General features: G+C 38.2%; 1 protein-coding gene and 1 non-coding gene across 7 annotated transcripts in view; one reads left to right on the top strand and one right to left on the bottom strand.

Moving 5' to 3' along the window:
* Window positions 1-25204, bottom strand: part of DLG2 (discs large MAGUK scaffold protein 2) — a 1392511-nt gene that overhangs the window by 1034159 nt on the left and 333148 nt on the right. The window lies entirely within an intron of this gene.
* On the top strand, window positions 23580-23686 carry LOC118665519. The gene has a single exon (XR_004970638.1). It is a non-coding gene; the product is annotated as a U6 spliceosomal RNA (small nuclear RNA).

The following is a 25204-nucleotide window of genomic DNA, read 5'->3' as shown; positions in this document are numbered from 1 at the left end:
GTTCACCAAATATCAATTCCCCTGTATACCTCCTCCTTTTGTACATTCCTGATGCCCTTTTCCCACTCATGGACCAACAGCACATTTTTCTCCCACACAGCTCAGGAGATGTGACATGTAGATGCAAAAAGCCTCAGAATTCCGGTAGAAAAGATCCAGACCGATGGAGTGAGTGGCGGGGTTGTTAGGTAGAAGGAGGGCTTGGGTTTCCAAACATGTTCATCACTTCAGGGAACAGATGGAAAACAAGCATGGAAGGCACAGTAAACCACAACTAAATGAACATGTGGACATCTGGGGTTTAATAATAACTACTTTTATGTATTGCACACTCATGTATCAGGCATAGTTCTGGGTACCTCCTCTTCTTTGTCTCAATTTGTACTTAAACTTCTTTAAGGTAAACAATTCTATCCTCATTTTACACAGAGGGGACTGAGGCTCTGAAAGATTAAGTTGAGTCTAGATTTAAATCTTCATCATTTTGAATCCAATGTTACAGTAGATTGTAAAAATAGCCACAACTGTTTGTAGTACATTCTGTGAAGAGGTGAAGTCTATTGTCTACTCCCCAAAAGTGGGGTGGCTCATGATATGTTTTGGCCAATGGGATGCAGCAAGAGTGATTTGACCATCTGATATTAGACTTCAAGAGGCCTCATTTCTTCTCTTCTTGGGACACCTGCCACCAGAACCAGGTGAGCAAGCCTGAGAGAGCCTCCTAGAGGATATGAGACCATGTAGAGTAGAGAAGATCCATCGCTGCCCAGCTGAGATCGGCCCAGTCAATCAATCAGCAGAACCTACCCAGCTGAGCCCAGCCCAAATTGCTGGTCTTTAGAATTTGAGAGAGGAGATTTACCACAAACCATGACAGCTCCTGCATGCTCTTGCCGAGTATGCAAACAGGTAAGACCTTGGCCACTCTCCACCTGGGCCATAGCAACCTTGAGGGATGAGGTAATGCTTTCCTTGAGGACAAAAAGTAGACTTGCTATAAAAATGATCCCCAATATCAGTTTTCTATGGTTGTCATGCAAAACTACTGGGTTTGCAGCACCCACCCTGGACCCCTCTCATTTGTCCCCATGGTACTTGGGGACTAAGAGAAACCAGTATCATCATAGTGACCGATGTTCATTCATGATGCTTTCTAAGCCATACATAATAAAGCCCTTTTTCTCTGACCCAGGAGTGACATGTCTCCTGCCATCATTTAAGAAACAGTACCAGTAAGCTTATTAGCCTGCAAGTTGAATAAAATCTCAGACCAACACATATTTGTAAGTGAAATAACTGGTGGCTGTTTTAAGTCACTACATTTTCACTGGGCAGCAATAGTTAACTGGTACAAATGCCTGCAGTCTGACCCCTCTGCCAGTGTTGCCCAACCTGTGGATCCACAAATGGACTCAGATAACTTTAGGAACAAAATTGAAATTTTTCTTTGAATTCTAACTATTTTAAAAATGTTAACTATTTTTACAGTTACCTATGAAGTAGCATATTATGCCAGTTTCCTTTTTTGTACTTATATAAAATTAGAAGTGAACTGACATAAAAAAGCATTAACAATAATTCAAGATGGAACAAGTGGAATATGAAAAAGACTGATTACAGAACACAAATAACTGATTTTTAGGGAACACTATTGGCTCTTATTGAATGAAATAGCATCCCTCTAATGGATGCATCACAAATGTTTAGGTGGACTGGTAGGTCATGAGTGATGTTACACTTCAAATAAAACTGAGGAGAAAAGTTACTCTACCTGGAAACCATACACATTTAAGAAAGTATTTTTCCTCAAATATAGCCATTCATGGAAAGAACCAAATGCCATAGGCAACTAGATTGGAACTATACACATTCTGTTGGAACAGAAGAAGAACCTTTAATGTGAAAGCAAATGTTCAATTTCTGTTACATCAGAGGACAGACACTACAGGGAGAGCAAGCTGCCCCTGGGTGTTATTATGGCACTGCCCATTTCTCCTAGCATTTCTCTAGAGGGAAAATGTTAGCTTGCAGTAATGTTTCATCTTCATGCTCTAGGCTGGCAAGCTCTGAGTCACTCTCAAAGCTCCGTATGAACACCTGAGGAGAATAATAGACTTCTTAAAGGCAGCTGTGATGAGAGAATCATAGAATATGATAGTATGAAAAGGACTTAATCACCTATTCAACAATGCCTTTATTTCACAGAAAAGGCGGTGAGGACCAGAGAGGGGGCGTAACTTGTTCAGAGTCACACAGCAAGTCAGTGGTGAGAGAACGAGGCCCCAGATCTCGTCTCGCCACTCTTCTTTCTGCATGACTCAGTGCCCCTGATCCTTCCATGTGGTTTCCTGAGTGAAGTGGAATAACTGACAGATGCAAAGGGAATGGGAATTAGGCAAAGCCAGATATTCCAAAAACTGCCTTTCCCCAGGAAGGAAGAGAGAAAAGCTATCTACACTCTTACTGCTGTGGTGTTTATATCTTGAAAATGATGTTACATGGCATATATTATTCCCTTAAGCTAATGTTTCCCTTAGAGTAAATAAATAACAAAATAAAAACCACTTCAACTCTAAAACAGTAATGCCAAATTACCATATTGGTGTCCATGTTTATCTGTTTTGGTCTCTTCCTTTTTTTTGGACCAGACTTTATCTAAAAATGTCCTTGTCTGACTCTTCCCATTGCTTGCTCTTCCCCCAACCAGCATTCAGCCAGACAACAGATCACGACGTTGTCCAACTACAGCTTGTTAATGTCTCTGAGGTTTCTCTTCCCCACTGACTCCATCTCTACAAAACTTCCCAGGTTAGGACCATCATCAGCTTCCTCCTGGATTACTGTTACACTTTGACAATTGTCCCCCTACTCTAAGCTGGCTTCCTTTCAAATGCATTTGTTCTCATTGCAACTGAAATGATTTGCCATTTGAGCTAACTGAATCTTGTCACTGGTTTTGTGAACACCTTTAATGTCCCATCGCACTCAGGGTAAAATCTGAATTCCTTAAGTCTATCAAGTTTTACCTTGATCTTACCCTCTCCATATTTCTAGCTTCCTCTCCTGTAAGTGTCCATTTTATCAGTAATGAATTACTTATAGTTAGTTCCTTCTGATACACAAGATTCTTGTGCATGATCCCATTCCCCTGCTCATAGAGCAATGACATACACTCTACCCCTCCCCCAATCGTTATCTTCTTAGATATCTCCTATCCATCAAGACTCAGTTCAGGTAAGTTCCTCCAGGATGCTTTGTACTACCCACCGCCCCCCTACTCCCCCAGTTCACAGGCTCAGTAAAGGGGAGCAAGTCCATCTACAAGACTTTCTACCCAAGACCCTTGTAGCACTCACTCTTCATGTTCAATAGCAAGTATCTGTGTTCATGTGCCTTTGTTTCACAAGCTATAGGCTTCTTGAGACTTGAGATAATTTATTTCATGCTACATCCTATATATTGTTTTTTTTAATTCTGGCAAAATAATAGTATCACCTGGGAAACTTTAAAAATACCTATGATCAGGCCCCACTCTAGATCAATAAGAATCTTAGGGGTAGAGCAAGACATACTCATTGCCTCAGGCCTTTACACTGGCTGATCCCTCTGCCTGAAGAGCCATTCTCGCATCCCCCCTTCTTCTTCAAGTCTTTTTCTCAGGTGTCACTTTTCTAAGGAGGCCTACTCCCATCTCTCTAAACTTGGGAGCACCTTTCTTCCACACTCTCCTACCCCTTATTAACAGCACACATCATGCAGCCATGTTATATAATTCACTTTTCAATTATGGTTTTGTTTATTGTCTGCCTCCCCAAGTGCAAGAAACAAGTATCATTTATTGTTTACTAATGTAGTATCAATGCTTGGAACATAATAGGTGCCAGGCACTTATGCTACAGTATCTATATTTTTAAAAATATATTTTATTGATTTTTTACAGAGAGGAAGGGAGAGGGATAGAGACTTAGAAACATTGATGAGAGAGAACCACCAATCGGCTGCCTCCTGCACACCCCCTACTGGGGATGTGCCTGCAACCAAGGGACATGCCCTTGACTAGAATCTAACCTGGGACCCTCCAGTCCGCAGGCCAATGCTCTATCCACTGAGCCAAACCAGTTAGGGCGCTACAGTATCTATTTTATCTATTATCTCTCTCTCTCTCTCTCTCTCTCTCTCTCTCTCTCTCTCTCTCATGAATGAATGGATTCTATTGGCCATTTCTGCTTTAGTGCAAAGATATTTTTATAAAATTATGAAAGTTTGAAGAAGCGGAACTGATTAATTCTGCTTCTAGGAATAAGAAATGCTTCATGAAAGAGAAGACAATTAAGCTGAGCCTTGAAGGATTTTCTAGGCAGAGAAAGATGGTAACTTATTAAAATAAATAGTATTTTAGTAAGCACCAAGCTCAGCTCATGGTCCAATATATTTGTTAAAACCAAAAGACAATTCAAGTAAAGGAAACAGCTTGAGCACAAAATTGAGAAGGTGCCTGGACTATTTGGGATGAGTGCAGTGGTCAAATGATGTTTGAAAAAAACTGAATTGATAAATTTTGAGTAAATTTGATCATGTATTTATTATTAGATAATTAATTTCTGGGAATGCTATAAAAATCTACAAGTATTTTTAATCATACACACACACACACACACACACACACACACACACACATATCTAGAATAATAAAAGCATAATATGCTAATTAGACCAGAGAGCTGAACGACCTTCCGGACGTCCAGGGGTAGGAAAATTGCAGAAAAGAGCGTAAGTGATAGAGTGTGGATAACCCTAGAGTATTTCATAAACACAGAAGAGGTACAGGTAATCTAACAAAAAGGAGACAGGGCCAGGGGATATTTCCTGGATAATTTTAGTTTGGGCAATGTTTTTTCCTGAAAATGATGAACATATTAGACATTTTATGTAAACCTAAATTATGAATATTAGAGATATACTTTCATAAAGACAGTTATGATACTAACCTCCTTAAATCACATACGAAGAGAAAAATAGTTTTCTGATACCTTATATATACTACTAAAATAGTTTGTTCTCCTATGAGAAGTATCAGAAAAAAGCTACTGGGATTTTTGTTAAAGGAATAAAAATTCTTAACAGTTTCATCATTAAACTCTAATCAAAGATGAGTAGTGATTAATCACATGGAGAAGGGAAGAAGAACATTTCAAGAATAGAATATATGTACAATAGCTTAAAAGCAAAAAATGAATGGCCAGTGTGGAGATCCTAAGAATATGTTGCTGTAATATGGCAGGAGTGGAGGGGGAGGGGATGGCTAAGAGAACCCATGAGATATGGATATGATGCTAAAGGTGCAGGAGTAGGCCCAAATCATAAAGATCCAGACATGCTGAGGAATGTGGACTATATCATAAAGTCATGAGTACTCATAAACTAGGGGTGTATTAGTGGAGGACCCTAGGACAGAGAAACCAGTGCAGTGAACCCTAAAATAATATTTCAGGTAAGGGATGAGAAAAGGCAACACCAGTCTGAGTAACAGATGGAGTCATAATTGGCAGGACTTGGTGGCTTGGCTGGTGGAAAGTGGGGGCTGATGGAGAACCAGGTATGTGGGATAACTTCCAAGTTTCTGACTTGAGCAGCTGAGTACCTGGAAGGTGCCACTCATCATAATGCATGAGGTGAGCAAGTTTTATGCACGTGAAACTTGAGTTCCTACAGTAGCAGGTAAAAATGACTTGTTGGCAGACTTCTGGAACTCAGGGGAAGGAACAGGGATGGAGATATGAATGAAGAAATACTATGAGCATGTAGATCCTCTGTAATTCATCAATTGCTTATTTCTCTCTGCAGTGTGCCAGGGGTTGGCAGTAATATGCCAGGGGGATCATAAAACCACAGCCATCTTCTTGGATCATAAATATACTTATAGATGTGAAGAAAAGTACACATTCAAACAAACATGAATACCTTAAGTTCTGGAGTATAAAATTTATATTTGGATTTTTAGGATAAAACCAAAGTCTTCAAATTGCTGGTTCATTGACTTGCACATAGAATCTCAGCCTCACACTAAATCCACAGAAGGCCTCTCCCCCATCTCCCCCCAAAAAACAAAAACCAAAGACCAAGAGTGTGTGTTTCGGGGGGTGGAGGGGCTTCCACACACTCTGTGTTTGATCTTTTGGTGGAAATATTTCAACAACTCTGCAATAAAGCAGTCCACAGGCCCTGTGTGATTTAGGCCCCAGTGAGTAGTCCATTCAAGAGGTCAATCTATAAGAATTTTTGACACACCTTCTAGCTGTGAGTGTTTAAAAGGCAGTGAGCTGCTGCTGTGTTCTCACTCAGCTCTGTCTGCTCGCATCTGTAGAGACTGAAAGAATCCCTGTTGAAACTTTGAAATGTGGAAAGAAACAGCAAGCTATTTGGACATTATCATTTCTTTGGGGTGACTACAGTACTTTGGAGTGAATATAGCACTTGGGTTGCAATTTCATTCTTACACTACGTAAGACCTGTCATTCACAAATCTTGAATTTACTTGAAAAGGGTCCTGCTGAGAGGTCAGAAGCTTCTTTTGTATTTCGCTATTACCTGCTGCCTTCAAAATACATATTATAAAGTGTAAAAAAATTTCTTTACCACCAGGTAGCCTCAATGTGAAGAATACTCAGCACTTACTGACCTCAAAGTGATAGGTGTGAGTCAAAGAAACGCTATTTTTAAATGTGCTAAAACCAGCTAATGAAGGTCTTCTGTCTGAGAGAAGCATGGGGAGGCCTTCTCTGTATTTACACACAATGACTCCAGGATTTGTGGTTAAACAGCAGCTAACTGCCTGCCTCATGGTAGAAATTTTATTTCCTTTCACAAGTATTTAATGAACAGAAGTAACAGTGCAGCATGAAACAATTAGGGGAAGTTTGGGTTCTTTTTTTTCAATGAGAAACATCCTACTTAGACCCATGATGTAGATTGTGACATGAATGCAAAGGACGTTCCATCTTTGGAAGTCTGACAGGAGTCGAGTTTTTCTCCCCAGCATCTCCTCCAGCCAGGCCTTTCTTAGTAAAAGGAAATCTCATCACTATGTGCTCTATTTATTTCCTAACTGCGTCATTCTTATCACGAGTACTCCTCCAGTGTTAAGCCAATATTTCTTTTTCTAAAAGGAAGAGGAGGGAGGGTAATTTTTTTTTTTAAAGTTCACTTAGCACCTACTGTGGGATGACTCTGCTAAACTATTTCTCTAATCTAGTTTAAAACACGATAGATATTACTATTCTAATTTTACAGTGTCTCTCATGCCAAATCTATTAATAATTACAAAATATTCTGTCTACTAACTACATTTTAAAAGTAATTTGCCATTTTTTCAAATGGAGACAACTTTTTTGAAAAATCAACATTTATTTAGTGCTCATGTTCACAAGTAAAGAAACTGGAGCTCTGAGCAGAAGCAACTGTTGCCCACTAAGAAAGTTGTAGAACCATGCTTCAAACTCAGGTCTGTCTGATGAGAGAGAAAAGGCTGGCAAAGTTAGATGAGATGAAACATAGCTTTAATTAAAGTCTGAGAAGCTGAACTTGATAGAACAAACACTTGGATACCAAGTGTTTGACTAAAAAGGCAATGCCATGAGAATGCTATTTTAGGAAGGTTCATTAATATCAGGGGCTTGGATTGCTGGGGAAAAAAATATACTAAGCTTGGAGGGGGCAAAAATAAGAGATAAAAACAAGTTGGAAAATTCAGTATTATCCAAAATAACAATAAATAGAATTAAGGAAGGAATTATATAATTAGATGTCAGCAATGAATGATGAACCAAGGCTCAATTGTAAATATCTATATCTATATCTATATCTATATCTATGTTGGTGTATCAGTGGTTCATGGCAGTAAAAAAACTGAGGGGTGAGTTCATAATCTTTCTACTGTAGGAAAGTATGTCTCATATATTTTGAAGCTAGCTGTTCTCCTCTGTAAGGTCAAGATGAAATGAAAAGAGTCTTAAATGGCAGAAAGAAGGATTTAGGTTGGAGACAGGGTTTATAAAGCAGGGAGTAGTTTTGATCTGGAATCAGGATTGCATATCCTTTCCTAGAATTCCTTGTGGTTTGGGACAAGCATCCATGTGCATATTGTTAGGTTAGGTGGCTCAGGAGGCGGCGCAAGAAATAGAGTCCAGTGAATCAGAAAAGAAAGGAAAGGAAAAGGTTTATTCTGCGTCCCCGGGAGACCCACGTACCCCAAGGACAGGGCAAGTGGATTCACGCCAACAGGGAGGGGGGCGCTTTTTTTATACTGCAGTTGGGTGAGGGGCGGGGACATGAGCTGAGGAATTCTCTGCTGCAGGGAATGGGCGGAATATTCAGGACGAAGTTCTTATCTGTGTGGGGGTATGTGAATTCAGGGAGAAGAAGCTGGTATGTGTGTCTGGCACCTTGATCTGTGAGAAATTCCAGGGGAAGTCCATTATCTTGTCATGTCTGCATGTATCCGATCCTGGGCTCTCTCCAACCTAACACATATGACGTAGACAATTCGGCTTAGGGCTAGGTCCTCCTGATTCCATTTCATTCCACCTAAAGAGCTGCCAAATATCAGTGGTTGTCAAGAGTAAAGAATATAAATTTAATAGTTTTGCTTCCTTTGGAACCAATGAAAGAAAGAGCTAGGAACTTAAAGCTTCCTTCAAAGGTCTATTCTAGCCTGATGATTTTGTGATTTTATGCTTCATTTTATCATTGAAATACTCAGAAAATAGTCGCAGTGGCAGCTCCTATCAATGATAATTTACCAGTCCTAGATCTTTCAATTCCAGCTAAGATTAGATTGTTCTTAAGTATATCTGAAAGACACATGACCAATCTGCTTCTCATGGCAGCAGATGAATAAGCATTTGCTTCTAATTCCACCTACTATGGCTCCCTCTTTCTGTTGCTTTTAAAAGCATCTGCTATCTCAGATGTAGAAGATATGTCACTATGAACAACTGCTTTGTTGGGAATAGCTGCATTTCATTTCTGTCATCTGTTCAAAGTAAAACTCAAGTTCACTTCCAGGCAATACCAGTGCAATTAACAAAAAAGTCCTTACAGGTTCATCTATAAGGATTATATCTAAAATGTCTACCTTAACATACACTACATTTATGTAACTTAATATCTTTGACTATGCTATGCTTGATATATGCAGAAGAATATATGTAATATAAAGGGAAGTTTTGAAGCATTGGAATAAAAAAAAAAACACCCCACCAATATACAGACTAGAATGTGATAAAGAATTTTATATGTTCTCTGTTATCAATCCTGTACTTCTGTATCCTTTATGCTCTAACAACTCTCCCCAAAATCTTAGCACTCTCTATCATTTTATGATTTTAATACTTACATATAAATCTACCCCAAAACATATTGTGCCAATTTGCTTGTTTTCAAGATTTTTACAAATATTATTATACTATATGCAGTTTTCTTTGACTTGGTTTTTCCACTCAATATTAATTCAAAGATGCATCCCTGTCCATTCACTCGAATTGCTGTATATTATTCAATTATGTGAATATACTATAAATTATATTTGCATCCTCTTGTTGGCATACATTTGTGATTTTCCAACTTTTGTGTTTTTCTCTTTAGGAACAAAGCTGCTATCATCAATGAATATTTACAAGAGTTTCTCTAGAATATATAAGCAGGAATGGAAGTACTGAGTTATAATGTTTAATTGTATAAAATAATGTTATTTTTCCCCCAAAAATGTTTTACCCATCAGTAGTATATAAGAAACAACCTCAATAGCATTTGCAGTGTCAGACTTCCTAAATTTTTGTTCATATAATTGTTTATTATATAAAATTGGGTATAATTTAAGTTCCTTTATTATTTGGTATTATCTTATATGTTTATTCATTTTTTGTTTACCTTCCTTTTTGAAATGTTTCCCTATTATTTTTTCTATTGTATTGGTTGTTTTCATTTTTAAAAAAATATATTTTCATTGATTTTTTACAGAGAGGAAGGGAGGGGGATAGAGAATTAGAAACATTGATGAGAGAGAAACATCGACCAGTTGCCTCCTGCACACCTCCTACTGGGGATGTGCCTGCAACCAAGGTATATGCCCTTGACCGGAATCGAATCTGGGACCCTTCAGTCCACAGGCCAACGCTCTATCCACCGAGCCAAACCGGTTTTGGTGGTTGTTTTTATTTTTATCAACTTGTAACAGTTCTTTATATATTCTCAATAAAATCCTTTATTGACTGTTTATGTTGCAAATACTTTCTCTTTTGGGGACTTGGATTTTCTTTTTCTTTGTGCTATCTTTTGATACACAGAATTTTAAAAATTTAACAGAGTTTACAATCTTTACGTTTATGGGTTTGTGTTGATAGTCTCTATTTTCTTCTAAAATGCTTAAAACTTTGCCTTTTTCATTAACGTATTTAACCAAACTTTTGTTAATTTTATGCCTGATGTGAGGTAGGGATCAATTCGATTTGTCCCTGTTTATTAATTTGTCTTCCTTTCTTCACTATTTATGATCAATCTTCCTTTCTTCAATGTTCTGTATTACATTTCTATCATACATCAAGCTTCCATATAGTTAACAACTGCTTATACCATATTCCAGGTAGTCTCTTCAGTGTTTTATAGATAATTAACTCATTAAATCCCAATAACAACTTTATGAAGTAGGTACTATTTTCATTCCCTTAATAATAAGGAAATAGAGGCACGGAGAGTTAATAACTTGGGTCTGAAACTGGCATCCTTAATTTTTGTTTTAAGGTCCTCTGTTTACTTGATTAGTCAATGTGCTTCTAAAACCATACTGTCTTCATTAGAACCGGTTTCTTTTCTGGAGTATCTTTCTGTTCCTAAACCTTTAATCTTGTATATATTTTATATCAGGTTGTCAAGTTTGTCAAAAAATACTTTTGGGGATTTTATGTAAATTGCATTGAATTTATATAGTTCCATTTGGAAGGAATGACATCTTTATGAAATCTTAATATCCATAGCCTGGCAGGCGCTACATTTAAGCCTTGCTCAATAAATTTAAATAAAGGTTAACATACATTATTTCTATAAAGGTTCTGCATATACATTGTTCGATTAACTCCTAAGTACCTAATTTATGGTTTTATTTGTATTTTACATAAAGGTGGTCTACCACACTACTAGAAATAGTAAATTTTTAACCTCTTGACATAATTCAGAGGCATCTTATGATGGTAGATTTGTTAATTTCTCTCATAGATAGTTTTGCTTCCTATATGTTAAAGATATATATTAAATGTAGACAAGTTTAGAATATTATCCACTAAATAAGCATTTTATCATCATGTAATCATCTTCTTTGCCTCCAGTAATCCATTTCATTTTAAAGTGAATTTTGCCCGATATTTGTAAACTACCCTAGCTTTTGTTATTTAGTATTTGCAAAGCATATATATTTCCCTTGTTTACTTTAAAACTTTCTATGTACTTACATATTAGATGTGTATCTTATCAAAAGGCTTATAAGGTGAATTCGTGCTATTTAAATGCTAATTTTTCTCTTTTAACTGGCAAATTTAATCTACACACATTTATGTGATTATTTGAAATTGTTTTCCTATGTTGTTTTGAGTTCCTGTCATGCTCTGTTTTTGCTTTGTATCCTTTATTAATTTTTCTGATTGATTATAATTTATTTTTCTTCTTTACATTTTATCAATCTACTAGTTTGACATCCATACACTATTTCTAATCTTTTAATGATTACATACTAAATTTTCCATATATCTATTACTTAAAATGTAAACTTTATTAGTATCTTATCAACGACCCTTGTCCCACCACACACACACAGGCGCACACACACCTATAAGCAAAACAAAAAATCAAAATCCATTTATTCCCAAGTTAATATAAGAATCTCACATTTGGCTTTCCACCTTGATGGAGTTTCAAGGATTATCAGGAAAATCAGGAAAACAAATTGCCTTTTTGTAAAGATATTTGAATCATTTTTGGTAGGGTAACTTGGACCTCCCAGTGTCTTACTGTTCTCTGTTCCCTGCTCTAGTTCTAATCATTGTTATTGTACTCTAAGGCTGGAAAAAGTTATCCAGGTGATAGATTTTTGTCTACTCAATTTGTCTATTCAATTCGCTTTCAGTCATTGTGGTTGGAACAGCAGAAGGAAGCTGAGTCATAGAGTAAGAAAATCGTGAGTTTAGTTTCTTTGGCTTATGTGTTCTGGCTTTAACTGACAGAATCTTTCTGTCATTTATTATGTTTATTTTTCCACCTTGTAGGTATTTTATGGGACAATCTCTAGTGAAAAGGAGGTTCCCAATACATATTTCATTCCATCACTACATCCTGATACCATGCTCCCTGAGCCAACATTTATATGGGTACATCACCTCCTGCAGAAGTCTTTTATATAAGACATTTAACAATGTATAAATCGTGGTCTGAAAAATGATCAAAAAGTGGGTACATTTTGTTGAATTTACTGTTTATTTATTATTTACTTACTATTAAAACAGTAGGTTAAGGATCATGGTATGTATAGATGACTATTAAATGTTTTCCTCTCATGACACTTATGTTTATCTTATAAATTATCATTTCACACACAAAATATTATATTTATTCTAGACAGAGGTTTTAATAGATTTCCCTTTCTGGTCTTTAAAAATGCAGTTCTGGCATTTAAATGCCAACAGTGCATCTAATAGCTGACTTGCTCCAAGCTCCCAACTTCCATGAGTGGGCAGGTTCATTCCCGGGTCAGATTCACTCCTGTAGTGAATACTCTTAGGATTTGGCTTCCACACCTATGAGTCTAAGGAACTCCATGAAAACCTAGCCTATTGTGTTATCAAATCTTTGCTCTTTAGCTCTGTTCTAAATGGTGAAAAATCAATTACCTTTGAGTAAGGAACTTGAAATTGTTTTCCTCTGGAGCCCCACAACTATATACCTTCCTCATCTGAACCATGGCAATCATTTCATAACCAGTTATTCTCTTCATCTGTGTTCCAGGCTCACCAAGCCTATTGCCATTCCCTGCACATGTCTCACAATTCCACCGCTCCATTCAACTAACATCTACTGAGTGCTTACTATGTACCAAACACAGGGGTAACAGAGCATACCAAGATGCAATTTCATCCCCAATTCATGCTGTTCCCCTGCCTAGAATAACTCAAGCAACTCCCAATAATCCTTAAAAAGCCACTGAATGTCCCTTTCTTTTTGTGGCCTTTCCTAACCACCTCATTTTCAGAAAGAGTCACTCTTCTGTACTTCTAGTATTTCTATGATGGTGGCAAGATAATTTGAATACTATGTTTTCACTACTACTTTTTCTTTTTCTCTAATGCAAACACATAACCATACTTTGCCTCTGGATTCTGGCAAGTCTGGTGGCAGAATCATCACAGTCTAAAGGCTCTGATGTTCTGTGAAAGAACTATTCCAAGTGTCCTGGCTTTGCAGAAAAAAGTGAAGAGGTTATGGGTTGCAGGTGGAAGGTAGAGAAGTGAGAGTGTCTTTGAAATCCTTGGAAGTAAGTAGGGGAAACTGCAGGAGTTTGAGAAGGAAATAGGAGGTATCTGTGGGTCCGGAGAGAGGGAAACCTACAGGAGAAGGTGTGAGGTGACTGTAGATAAGCCAAATCTTAAAGAGTGTGATCCTCAGCTTCACGGTTGATTTCCATGCCCCACATGTGCCAGGGAAGCAGGAAGGCATGAGACCTGAAGAAACCATGGAAGTTCAAGCAGTACATTATGGCTTCATGGAAACCAGCATACAGGGTTGACCACACACCCAAGAGGCTCAGTCCTATGAAAAGTCAGTCCTGTGAATGTCCTCAAAATGTTGCCTAATCCTGAAAGAATGACAATCTCCTAGAAGAGCTAGAAGTCCAGAATTCTTCTGCACAGTATTGAGGGCTAATAGTAAGAAAGGAAGTTAAAGAATATGGTATTTAATGCACACCTAATTTTGTATATTGAGATTATTACCAATTATACAGTTTTTGTCATAATATACATCAATTTATTCAATAATAATAATTTACCTCCCCCTAAATTTTGAACTCCTTAAGGACAGGGATGGTAGCTTAATTATTCTGTCACCTCAGGCCATGGCATAGGCTTTGTACAACACAAGGACTCAATAATGTTTATCAAAGAAATCTCAAAATGAGCAAATGTGCATGGAAATGAACTGTAAAGACAGAATTCATGCCTTAGCTGGTTTGGCTCAGTGGATAGTCAGCCTGCGAACCGAAAGGTCCCAGGTTCAATTCCAGTCAAAGGCACATGCCCAGGTTTTGGGCTTGATCCCCAGTGGGGGACTTGCAGGAGGCAGCCGATCCATGGTTCTCTCTCATCATGGATATTTCTATCTCTCTCTCCCTCTTCCTTCCTCTCTGAAATCAATAAAAATATATAAAGAAAAGGACAGAATTCATTTTAAAATCACATATCTTATTATACATTTTCTTTGTGGTATTTCTCTATAGTTTCAGAAAGATATTAGCCAAATACAGCAGTGTTCTCTAATTGTAGCATTTGATTTTTCACATATCCTTAATATGTTCTTCCAAAAACATGGGTAAGCAGTTTGGAAATGTTCACCTCTAAACATTATCTGAGAAAATGTGATGTGGCAACGTGTAAAAGCGGTCCTTTCTGCCGCATTGGAAGGGCAATGGTGAGCATGAGGGTTTGCATTTGCATTTGCAGTCGCACATAACAATCACTGCAGAGCAAATAGTAATTAGTGTGTAATGAACAGTGTCCAATTGGGATCAGCTTCCAAATTTACCGTCGGAATGTGGTGACGGCAGAAAATCTGCCATGATTATTGCTGCCCAGCAAGCCCCAAGAGATCCCATTCTTCTCGAAAATCTTAAGATACTCAGCACATTTCTTTCTCTGTGTTCTCAAGTTGTCATTTACGCCTGGTAACTTTTTTCTCCCAATTAGATAAGCTCTGAGGTTAGGAGATGGATCTTGAACTTTTCAGCATTTCCGACAGCACAGGCTTTCGTGCTTTGGAATAAAATAAGCAGGCACTCAGTAAACACACACTGATGAACGATCTGACAGTATCCCAAATAACAACATTTAAAATAACATCTTGTAAATATTTGCTTTCAATTTTGTGGGGATGGGAGGTGATGGCATGTAGGGGATCAACAGAAATAAAGATCTAATTCCAAACTCTGATTTAAGCCAATGGCAAAGTATTGTATTTTAACAGATGAAGGCATTCATCACCTTTACACGGCTGTTGCATTCATTCAATACATGCTGCCGCTCTACCCAGCCTATCCCGGGAACTGCCCAGCTGTGAATAATGCCTCAGCTCTTCTCTAATAGAGCACACAATCAATCTTTTGGGAGGGGAGGGTATACATTGACTAACCAAATAATCTCAGAGGTTTAAGCCTAGAATGGGTGATCAGAACGAAGAGACAATTAAGGCAAGGGGCCTGCTCCTGAGGAGTACAAAATAGGAAGTAACTGATGTGACAAATCTAAGATGCAAATTGGATCATGCTGCCCGGAGGCAAACACTGGAACACTTTCTCATTTCTTGCACATTGAAGTCCGCCATTTATTAGTGCCATAGGAAACTCTCCAGAATGAAGGCCCCATCTGCATCTCCAATGTTATCTTTCACCCCCACCTCCATCTTATCAGCAGATGCTGCAATAACCCTAACAACCATGCTCCACGCTTTTCTCACATTGGCCACCCCCCACACACCTACAATGACTGACCTTCCCCAAATAGCTCTTGCCTGCCTAACAAATGCCTACCTTATAAAGAAATTTCTTCACAAAACTTTTCTGACCTATCCCAGTTCCCAGATAGAACTGGCTATGATTTTGTGTACCCCTTATCCTATGAGATGTTTGTAGGAGAAAAATGCTACACTTTGTATCTGTATCGCACGTATATTTGTCATTCTCTAGTATATCATAATATTCATCAAGAAAAAGATCAAGCCTTATTTGCTTTTTATCCTCAGCATTTAATATTTGGGATGAATGAAAGAATGGACTAACAGCTTGAGGCAATGGGCAATGGCTCTCACTCTTGGCTGCACTAAGAATTGCCTGGGAAGGAATGATACATCCCTATTCCCAAGTTGCATCCAGAATCAATTAAATCAGAGTCTCTGGGGAGTGCGGCTCAGACAGCAATAATTTTAAAGCTCATCAGGCCCTACGTGGTCTTGCTCAGTGGCTAGAGCATCGGCCTGCAAACAGAAGGATCCCGGGTTTGATTCCAGTTAAGGGCGCATGCCCAGGTTGTGGGCTCAGTCCCCAGGGTGGGGCGTGCAGGAGGCAGCTGATCAGTGATTTTCTCTCATCATTGATGTTTCTATCTCTCTCTCTCCCTCTCCTTTCCTCTCTAAAATTAATATTTTTATTAAAAAATAAAGCTCATCTTAAGATTGCAAAATGTAGTCAAGACTGAAATCCACAGACTTAAGGGTTCAATGAGGTACGGTATCCTTAAGGTATGTGATGTAGGCATAAGCCAGAATTCACTGGTTAAAGTTAAGCAGTGAGAAAGAGGAAGGAACAAGTGTAGACCAGTAGAAGGCTAATCTCTTCAGATTGTCCCTACAGCTGATTAAGTTATGAAACAGCCCTTTGATTGCATTAGCATATTAAAGTCTGAGCAATCATACAACAAAGAACTCTGTTGTTTAGTTTAATGTTGTTTAATTTAATGTTTTTGAAACTTATTTGACTTGAAAACACTATTTTTCCCCCCATCTAACACTTATTAACTTTCCAAAGAGATGACAATGTAGACTTTTTCTTCTTTTGAGAATTAGGTGATAATGGGAGTACAAGTACTGAAGTAGCTTGGGGGTGGGGGGGAGGAGTTGAGTGAAGATTTTTGTACCTTTATTTATTTATTTTTCATCTTTATTGTTCAAAGTACTTTACTCCCCCACTGGCCACTTCCAGCCCATCCCTGCCTCCCACTCCCGCTCCAAGCCTTCACCACCTTATTGTCTGTGTCCAAGGGTTATGCATATATGCATACAAGTTCATTGGTTGATCTCTTCCCATCCACCCACCTTCCCCTGCCTTCCTTCTGAGATTTGACAGTCTGTTTGATGCTTCTCTATTTTGTTCATCAGTTTATGTTGTTTATTAGATTCCACATACCATATGAGTGAGATCATGCGATACTTATCTCTCTCTGACTAGATTATTTTACTTGGAATAATGCTCTCCAGGTCCATCGATGCTGCTACAAATGGTAAGAGTTCTTTCATTTTTACAGCTGCATAGTATTCCATTGTGTAGATGTACCACTGTTTTTTTAGTCCACTCATCTGTTGATAGGCACATAGGCTATTTCCAAATCTTAGTTATTGTAAATTGTGCTGCTATGAACATAGGGGTGTATATATTCTTTCTGATTGGTGTTTCTGATTTCTTGGAATAGATTCCTAGAAGTGGAATTACTGGGTCAAATGGGAGTTCCACTTTTAATTTTTTGAGGAAATGCCATACTGTTTTCCACAGAGGCTGTACTAGTCTACATTCCCAACAGCAGTATATGAGAGTTCCCTTTTTTCCACATCCTTGCGAACACTTGTTGCTTATTGATTTGTTGATGATAGCCATTCTGACAGATGTGAGGTAGTACCTCATTATCATTTTGATTTGCATCTCTCTGATGATCAGTGACTTTGAGCATTTTTTCATATGTCTCTTGGCTTTCTATATGTCCAGTTTAGAGAAGTGTCTATTTATGTCCTTTGCTCATTTTTAAATTGGATTATTTGTCTTCCTTTTGTTCAATTGTATGAGTTCCCTATATATTTTGAAGATTACCAGTAATCTCTTATTGGATGTATCATTGGCCAATATGTTCTCCCATGCAGTGGACTCTCTTGTTATTTTGTTGATAGTTTCAAAGTACTTTATAGGAATAGTTTCCCTATTCCTTTAGAATAGGGAAAACAGTCACATTTGCAAAACAAAAGGAAGAAGACACTAGACACTAGAGGGGTAGAAACTGAACATGCCATAACATTTATGTAGCATCTTCCATGTTCTTGGCCTCGGTACTATGGGAACACACAAAAATAGGTTACATCCATTTGGGGTACCAGCAAAGACCTCACCCAAGAAGTAACATTTGAATTAGTTTTTTTCAAAGACCAGGGAGAGGTTCCCAGGAAGAAAAAGGAGACAATGAGAGACATAAGAAAGCATGAGAAAAGAGCATGGAAATTCAAGGTAGCAGTAGAAAGGAAATTATGGCTAGAATATGGGTGGGACTGATAGGAGATGAGGCTGGAAAATTAGACTGAGCCACGTATAAGAGATTTGACGTGCACGGCAAAGGTTGGGATTTATGAGGTATAAAAGAAGGAATGACGTGCTATATTTGTCTTACAAAAAAATTGCTTGACAACAGTGTGAGTGATGGACTGGAAGTGGAGAGACCTGCAACAGATAGACCAGTTTGGAGCCGACTGCAGTGATGGGACTCTTGCAGGTTTCCATGAATACAACTAGGCATATGAGATTATTTAGTAACACAGCATGGAACAGCACATGATCTTTAATGAAAAACATCCTACCTCAGGACTCTTGGGCATGTTTCCAAAATATAAAATCAGCATTTAAATCAATTGCTGCAATGATAGCTCTTTGGAATCATGGAAATGGCCCTTCATGCAAAAAGTAGATCACAAAATGTAGGTCGTTCAAAAAACTCACAACAGCACTTTGGAAAATTGCAATTTAAAATGATATCCATGTCAGATTTATTGTTTGGGGTCTTATACTTTTCTTGAAAGTGTAGCTACAACCAAAAGAATTCTATTTCTGGGTTTCGATTTTGAGATGCCCCCAACTGGATCTTAACGAACAGTTTAGACATTGTCAGAGCTACCTCATGAAGAGGTAAAGCCCTTTGTAGAAAGAAAACTTGCTCTCTGCTTATTTGAATGAAATGAACATGCAAGCAGCTGAGCCTGGTCATGCCCAGGGCAGTGGGAAAGCTACCCAGGCACTAGCAGTTTTCTGAATGCCACAGACTGATTCTGCAAAGAAGAAACACTGTTTGGTTCTCAGTTTAAGGTGGTAATGACTCCACAAATTATTCCTGTTTCAATTCTCCCTGAAGTAATATCAAGCTTTGTTCAGATTTGCTTATGAAATATTAATATGGTTTCTTTAACCATAAATAAGAGCACAAAAGAAGAAGTGGTATAAATGCTTCAGATGCTAGTGACAGACTGAATCTCTTATGCTTATGAAGCTTAGAATCTAATTGGGAAAATGGACACATAAGCATTAAGTATAAGGAAGGATGCTGAGAGGGGGTTGTACAGCAGCCCTGCTATCCATGTGGCATATTCTTCATTCCCAGTGTATTTCTGAAACCTTGAAGAGTCTCAAACCACACACACACACACACACACACATACACACACTACTAGAGGCCCGGTGCATGAAATTTGTGCACTGGAGAGGGGGTCCCTCAGCCCAGCCTGCCCAGTCTGGGAGCCCTCAGGGGATGTCCTACTGATGGCTTAGGCACGCTCCCCATGGGGAGCGGGCCTAAGCCGCAGTCTGGCCTCCCTCCGCAGGCTGAAATGGGGCTGCTGGGGCCAGGCAGTGGCGGTAGCGTGGGCATGCCCCCTTGCTTCCACTCCAGGGCTGCTGGGGCCAGGCGGTAGCAGCGGCTTGTACACAGCCCCCTGCCTCCACTCCGGGGCTGCAGGGGGCCAGGCCGCCCCCTGCGTGTAGTTCTCTCAGGCTCCGGGCCATGCCTGCATGTTGTTCTCTCAGGCTTGGAGCTGTGCCTGGCCCTCCTCCTGATCTTGTCATGACCATTATGGCATCCTGGCCTAATTTGCATAATATATATATATATATATATATATATATATATATATGTATATATATATATATATATATAAATTTATTTATTTTTTCTCCCTATGCATACACTTTACAGCTTCTCTTTGGCATATCTGAATCGCCAACATCACTACTCTTGCTCTTTGGGGCCATTATTAAGTAAAATAAGTTACTTCAATACAAGTACTGAGATATCAGAACAGCCAAGAACTGAGAAGGCTACTAAATGACTAGTGAGAAGGTACATATGCAGCATGAATATGATAGACAAAGGGATAATTCACATCCTGGTCAGGTAAAGTGGAACAGTGTCTGATTTCATCACACTGCTAAGAATGGCACACAATTTAAAACATAAGTTGTTTATTCTGGAATGTTTTATTTAATATTTTCAGAACATGATTGACCCCAGGTTATTAAAACTGTAGTAACCAAAATTATGAACAAGGGGTATTATTGTATTTATCTTTCTTATAACCCCTATTACTATTAGACAAGCATCTTTTCTTCCCTCTGAAAAACTGATACTGTTTTCAAAGAACTGTCTACAAATGCTGGAGTCCAAAAATTATATCAAAATATCTTTCTTTTTCATGAGAACAATGAGGTCAGTGGTGGTGGTGATTATGCTGAAAAGGGGTGATGAAAGGATGTGTTCTACACTCTGGGTTTGGTATTAATTTATTGGTAAAGTGCAGATGCTTTTCAAGAGGAAGCCTGGATGATTATGACCATGGCAGTCATGAACCATTAGAGCAATAATCAGTTACTATGGTGTAAATAAATAAAACCTATCTATAAGTCCTTGAATTTTGAACTTTATAATGGATGGATTAGGCTGACACCATCTGAGCCCATTTACCAATTATAGCAGCAGTAAAATTGAGCAAGACATCATGTGCCTCCTGATGAGAGGCAATAGGAAGTACCCAGCACTGCCTATAAAGTATTTCTGCCAATTAAAGTCATCTAATCAGGCCTCTGCCCCTAATTAGAAAATTAAAGAAAAGGGATAGGGAAAAAGGAACAAGTTAAATGATACCACAAGAATAGTACTAGACACATTCAGAGTATGAGAAATTCTCCAGGAATTTCCTAGCTTCTTGAATATGTATGGGATAATAAAAGGAATATAAAAAAGAGGGGAAACTGGTAGATTAAGAGATATTTAATATGGAAGCATGGAACAGACTGACAAATCCCAGAGGGGAGCAAGAAGAAATTAATCAAAGAACTTATATATGCATTGCTCATAGACACAGACAATAGGTGAAGGCCTTGGAGGGTGGGGGATGGGTAGGTATGGAGTGAAGGGGGTCAATGAAGGGGGGGGGAGAGATCTGCAATACTTTCAACAACAAAGATCTTTTAAAAAGACACATTTAAGATCATAACCACCACATATGATATCTAGACCTTGAGTGGATCCTAATTAGAATAAAAAAATTATAAAAAAGACAGGGTTTTTTGTTGTTGTTGGTAATCATTCTGTAACATATATGTTTATCAGATCATCACATTGTATACCTTAGACTTATAAAAAATGTTATCCATAAATTATATCTCAAATCTGGGGAGGGAAAAATGCTGCAAAGGATATTAGATCAACTGCTATATTGGCATACGGGATGATAGATTAGATGAAATAATTGCATCAACTTAAATTTCTGAAGTTGAGAACTGTATTATAGTTATGGGAGAGAATATGCTTAACCTTGGGGGAAAAGTTTTAAATCATTTGGGAAACACTAAACGTGGACTAAATATTAAATATTATTTATGAATCATTTTTTATTTGGCTTAGTTTGATAATTCTCTTTTGGTTATATGAAAACTAGAGGTCCAGTGCACAAATTCATGCATGGGTGGGGTCCCTCTGGGTGGCCTGCAGGGATCAGGCTGAAACTCACAGTCCAATGCAGCCTGCAGCTCCTACCTGCCGCTCCCGCTCATCTTGGCCCCACTGTGCCTGCTGTAGGCTCTCGCCCAATAAGTCCTGATCGGGAGAGGCTCACCACAGCAGCACTCGCCATCCATGAGTCCTGAGTCTGGCACCCTCCCAAGGGGAGTGGCCTGTGGGATCAGGCTGAAACCAGCTCTCCAACATCCTCAAGGGGTCTCGGATTGTGAGAGGGTGCAGGCCAGGCTGAGGGACCCCACTGGTGCACGATCGGCCCAGGGAGGGAGCGCAGGAGGGCTCCTGGGCATGTCTGGCCCATCTCACTCAGTCCCAATTGGCCGGACCCCAGCAGCAAGCTAACTTACTGGTCAGAGCATCTGCCTCCTGGTAGTCAGTGCACATCATAGCAAGTGGTCGACCTGTCAACTGTCTTCCCCCTTGTGGTCAGTGCACATCATAGCAGCTGGTCAACCAGTTGACTGTCTGCCCCCTGGTGGTCAGTGCACATCATAGCGAGCGGTTGAGCAACCTTAGCATATCATTAGCATATTACACTTTGATTAGTTGTTTGGTTATTCTGCCATTTGGTCTATTTGCATATAACCCTTTTATTATATAGGATGATCCTTACATTTTAGAAAAACATGCTGAACTATTTATGGGTAAAATCATATGATTTAAATTATGTATCAAATAGATTTTTAAATAAATGGGAAAGCACAGAGAGATGAAAGAAAAATGTAAAAATAGGGTTGATTATTCTAGTCTCTCTACTTTTGGGTATGTTTGAAATGTCCATAATACACATTTTCAAAAAACACTTGCCCTTGGTGATAGAGAGGTATGCCTGACTCTCATACTCAAAGATCAGAGAAAATACTTGACAGTAAATATGAAGACTTCACAATTTCAAAAAGCTGAGAGATTCAAAAACAAGTTGATACATGGAGCACAAGACCAGTCTCAACAAATGGTGTAAAATGAAAAAACAAAAAACAATATGAGGTTTTGGAGACTTGCTTTTGATGGAGTGTTGGTAATGGGGTGAGAAAGCCTTCTGAGAGATGGAAATAATAATGATGTATAGTACCTAATGTTTGTATCAGATAACTCAAAAGACTTTGAGTACAAAACCCATTTTATATTTTGGTGCATTTTATCTTAAGTTTTAAAATTATTGTATCCATAGCCAAAGTTATAAAAATGCATATTAGAAACAACAAAATTCTTGAGAAAGTGAGAGTGGGTGGTACTCCAAGCACAAGTGGACAGGATTATGAGAAGAGATGTTTTCAGTATGATGAAAGAAAAGCAGATTGCTGGCAAAGAAGCAAGGGAATTAGTGGAAGTAGTGGGAGAAGATGTAGAGGTTCAAAGGCGGATGTCTTTTACTTCTTAGTGAAGAATGGAGCAAGGTCTTTGGCTGAGAGTAAAGGAAATGATTATAGTAATGTAAGATGAAATTAAGTAGAACAAGAATGAATTCATGAATGTATAAATGAATAATGAGAAAGTGATGGAAGACAGTGAATTGGAATCTCTGGATGTGTTGATGCAATTAATGAATTGTAGTAATGGGGCACTTGAGAAGATAAGCCAGAAACATAGAATATGACAGTAGCAGAATCATATGCTTGAAATCACAATTTCAGAACAAATGCAATTTTTCATGGTTACAAATCCAGGTGTTATCATAAGAGTGGATTGCTAATGTGGAGTTGAGGAAAAGATCACTTAAGAGGTAGATGTTGAGTGCTTGCTTCAGCAACACATATACTAAAATTGGAATGATACAGAGAATATTAGCATGGCCCTTGCACAAGGGTGACATGAAAATTCATGAAGCATTCCATATTTTTCATCTTCTCAGATCACATGGCATAATATTATAAATAAACTACGATAAAAACAATTTAAAATGTTAAAACCCTTGGAGGCTAAACAGCATTTTATTAAACAATGATTGGGTTACGAAAGAGATCAAAGAAGAAATAAAAAACATCCTGGAAAGAAATGACAATGAAAATACAACCAATCCAAAATCTCTGGGACACAGTGAAAGCAGTCCTAAGAGGGAAGTTCATGGCTCTACAGGCCTACCTCAGGAAAAAAAAAAAAAATAAGAAAAACTGGTAATACATTATCTAACTCTACAACTTAAAGAATTAGAAAGAGAGCAACAAGAAAAGCCCAGAGTGAGCAGAAGGAAGGAGATAATAAAGATCAGAGCAGAAATAAATGACATAGAGACCAAAAAAACAATGCAAAAGATCAGTAAAACCAAGAGCTGGTTCTTTGAAAGGATAAACAACATTGATGAACCTCTAGCCAGGCTCACCACAAAGCAAAGAGAAAGGACTCAAATAAAATCAGAAATGAAAGAGGCAAAATAACAACAGACCCCACAGAAATACAAAGGATTGTAAAAAAAAAAAAAATTCTATGAACAACTCTATTCCAACAAACTGGTCAACCTAGAAAAATGGACATATTCCTAGAAAAATACTACCTTCCAAAACTCAATCAGGAAGAATAAAAAAATCCGAATACACCAATAACTATGGAGGGAATTGAAGCAATAATCAAAAAACTTCCAGCAAACAAAAGCCCTGGACCAGATGACTTCATAGGGGAGTTTTATCAAACATTCAAAGAAGAACTAAAACCTATCCTCCTCAGACTATTCCAAGAAATTTAAGAGGAAGAAATACTTCCAAGCTCTTTCTATGAAGCTAGTATTACCCTAATCCCAAAACCAGATAAAGACACTACAAAGAAAGAGAATTACAGGCCAATATCTCTGATGAACATCGATGCTAAAATCCTTAACAAAATTCTAGCAAATTGGATCCAGTATTACATTGGAAAGATCATACACCAAGAACAAATGGGATTTATTCTTGGGATGCACGGATGGTACAATATCCACAAATCAATGAATACAATACATCACATAAATAAATTGAGAGATAAAAATCACATAATCATATCAATTGACGCAGAAAAAGCAGTTGACAAAATCCAACACCCTTTCTTGATAAAATCTCTTAGCAAAGTGGGAATAGAGGGATCATTCCTCAATATAATAAAAGCCATATATGACAAACCTACAGCCAACAGCATACTCAATGGGCAAAAACTAAAACAATTTCCCCTAAGAACAGGAACAAGACAGGGATTCCCACTCTCACAACTCCTGTTTGACTATGTCAAAGTACTGGAAGTGCTGGTCATAGTGATCAGACAAGAAGGAGAAATAAATGTCATCCAAATTGGAAAAGAAGAAGTAACACTGTCATTATTCGCAGATGACATGATATTGTACATAGAAAACTGTATAGACTCCATAAAAAAAGCTAGATTTAATAAATGAATTC

Source organism: Myotis myotis, unplaced genomic scaffold (assembly GCF_014108235.1).
Source record: "Myotis myotis isolate mMyoMyo1 unplaced genomic scaffold, mMyoMyo1.p scaffold_m19_p_10, whole genome shotgun sequence".
Classification (NCBI taxonomy): domain Eukaryota; kingdom Metazoa; phylum Chordata; class Mammalia; order Chiroptera; family Vespertilionidae; genus Myotis; species Myotis myotis.
Note: the sequence above shows the minus strand (reverse complement) of the source record. Positions and strands in the feature narration are given on the sequence as shown.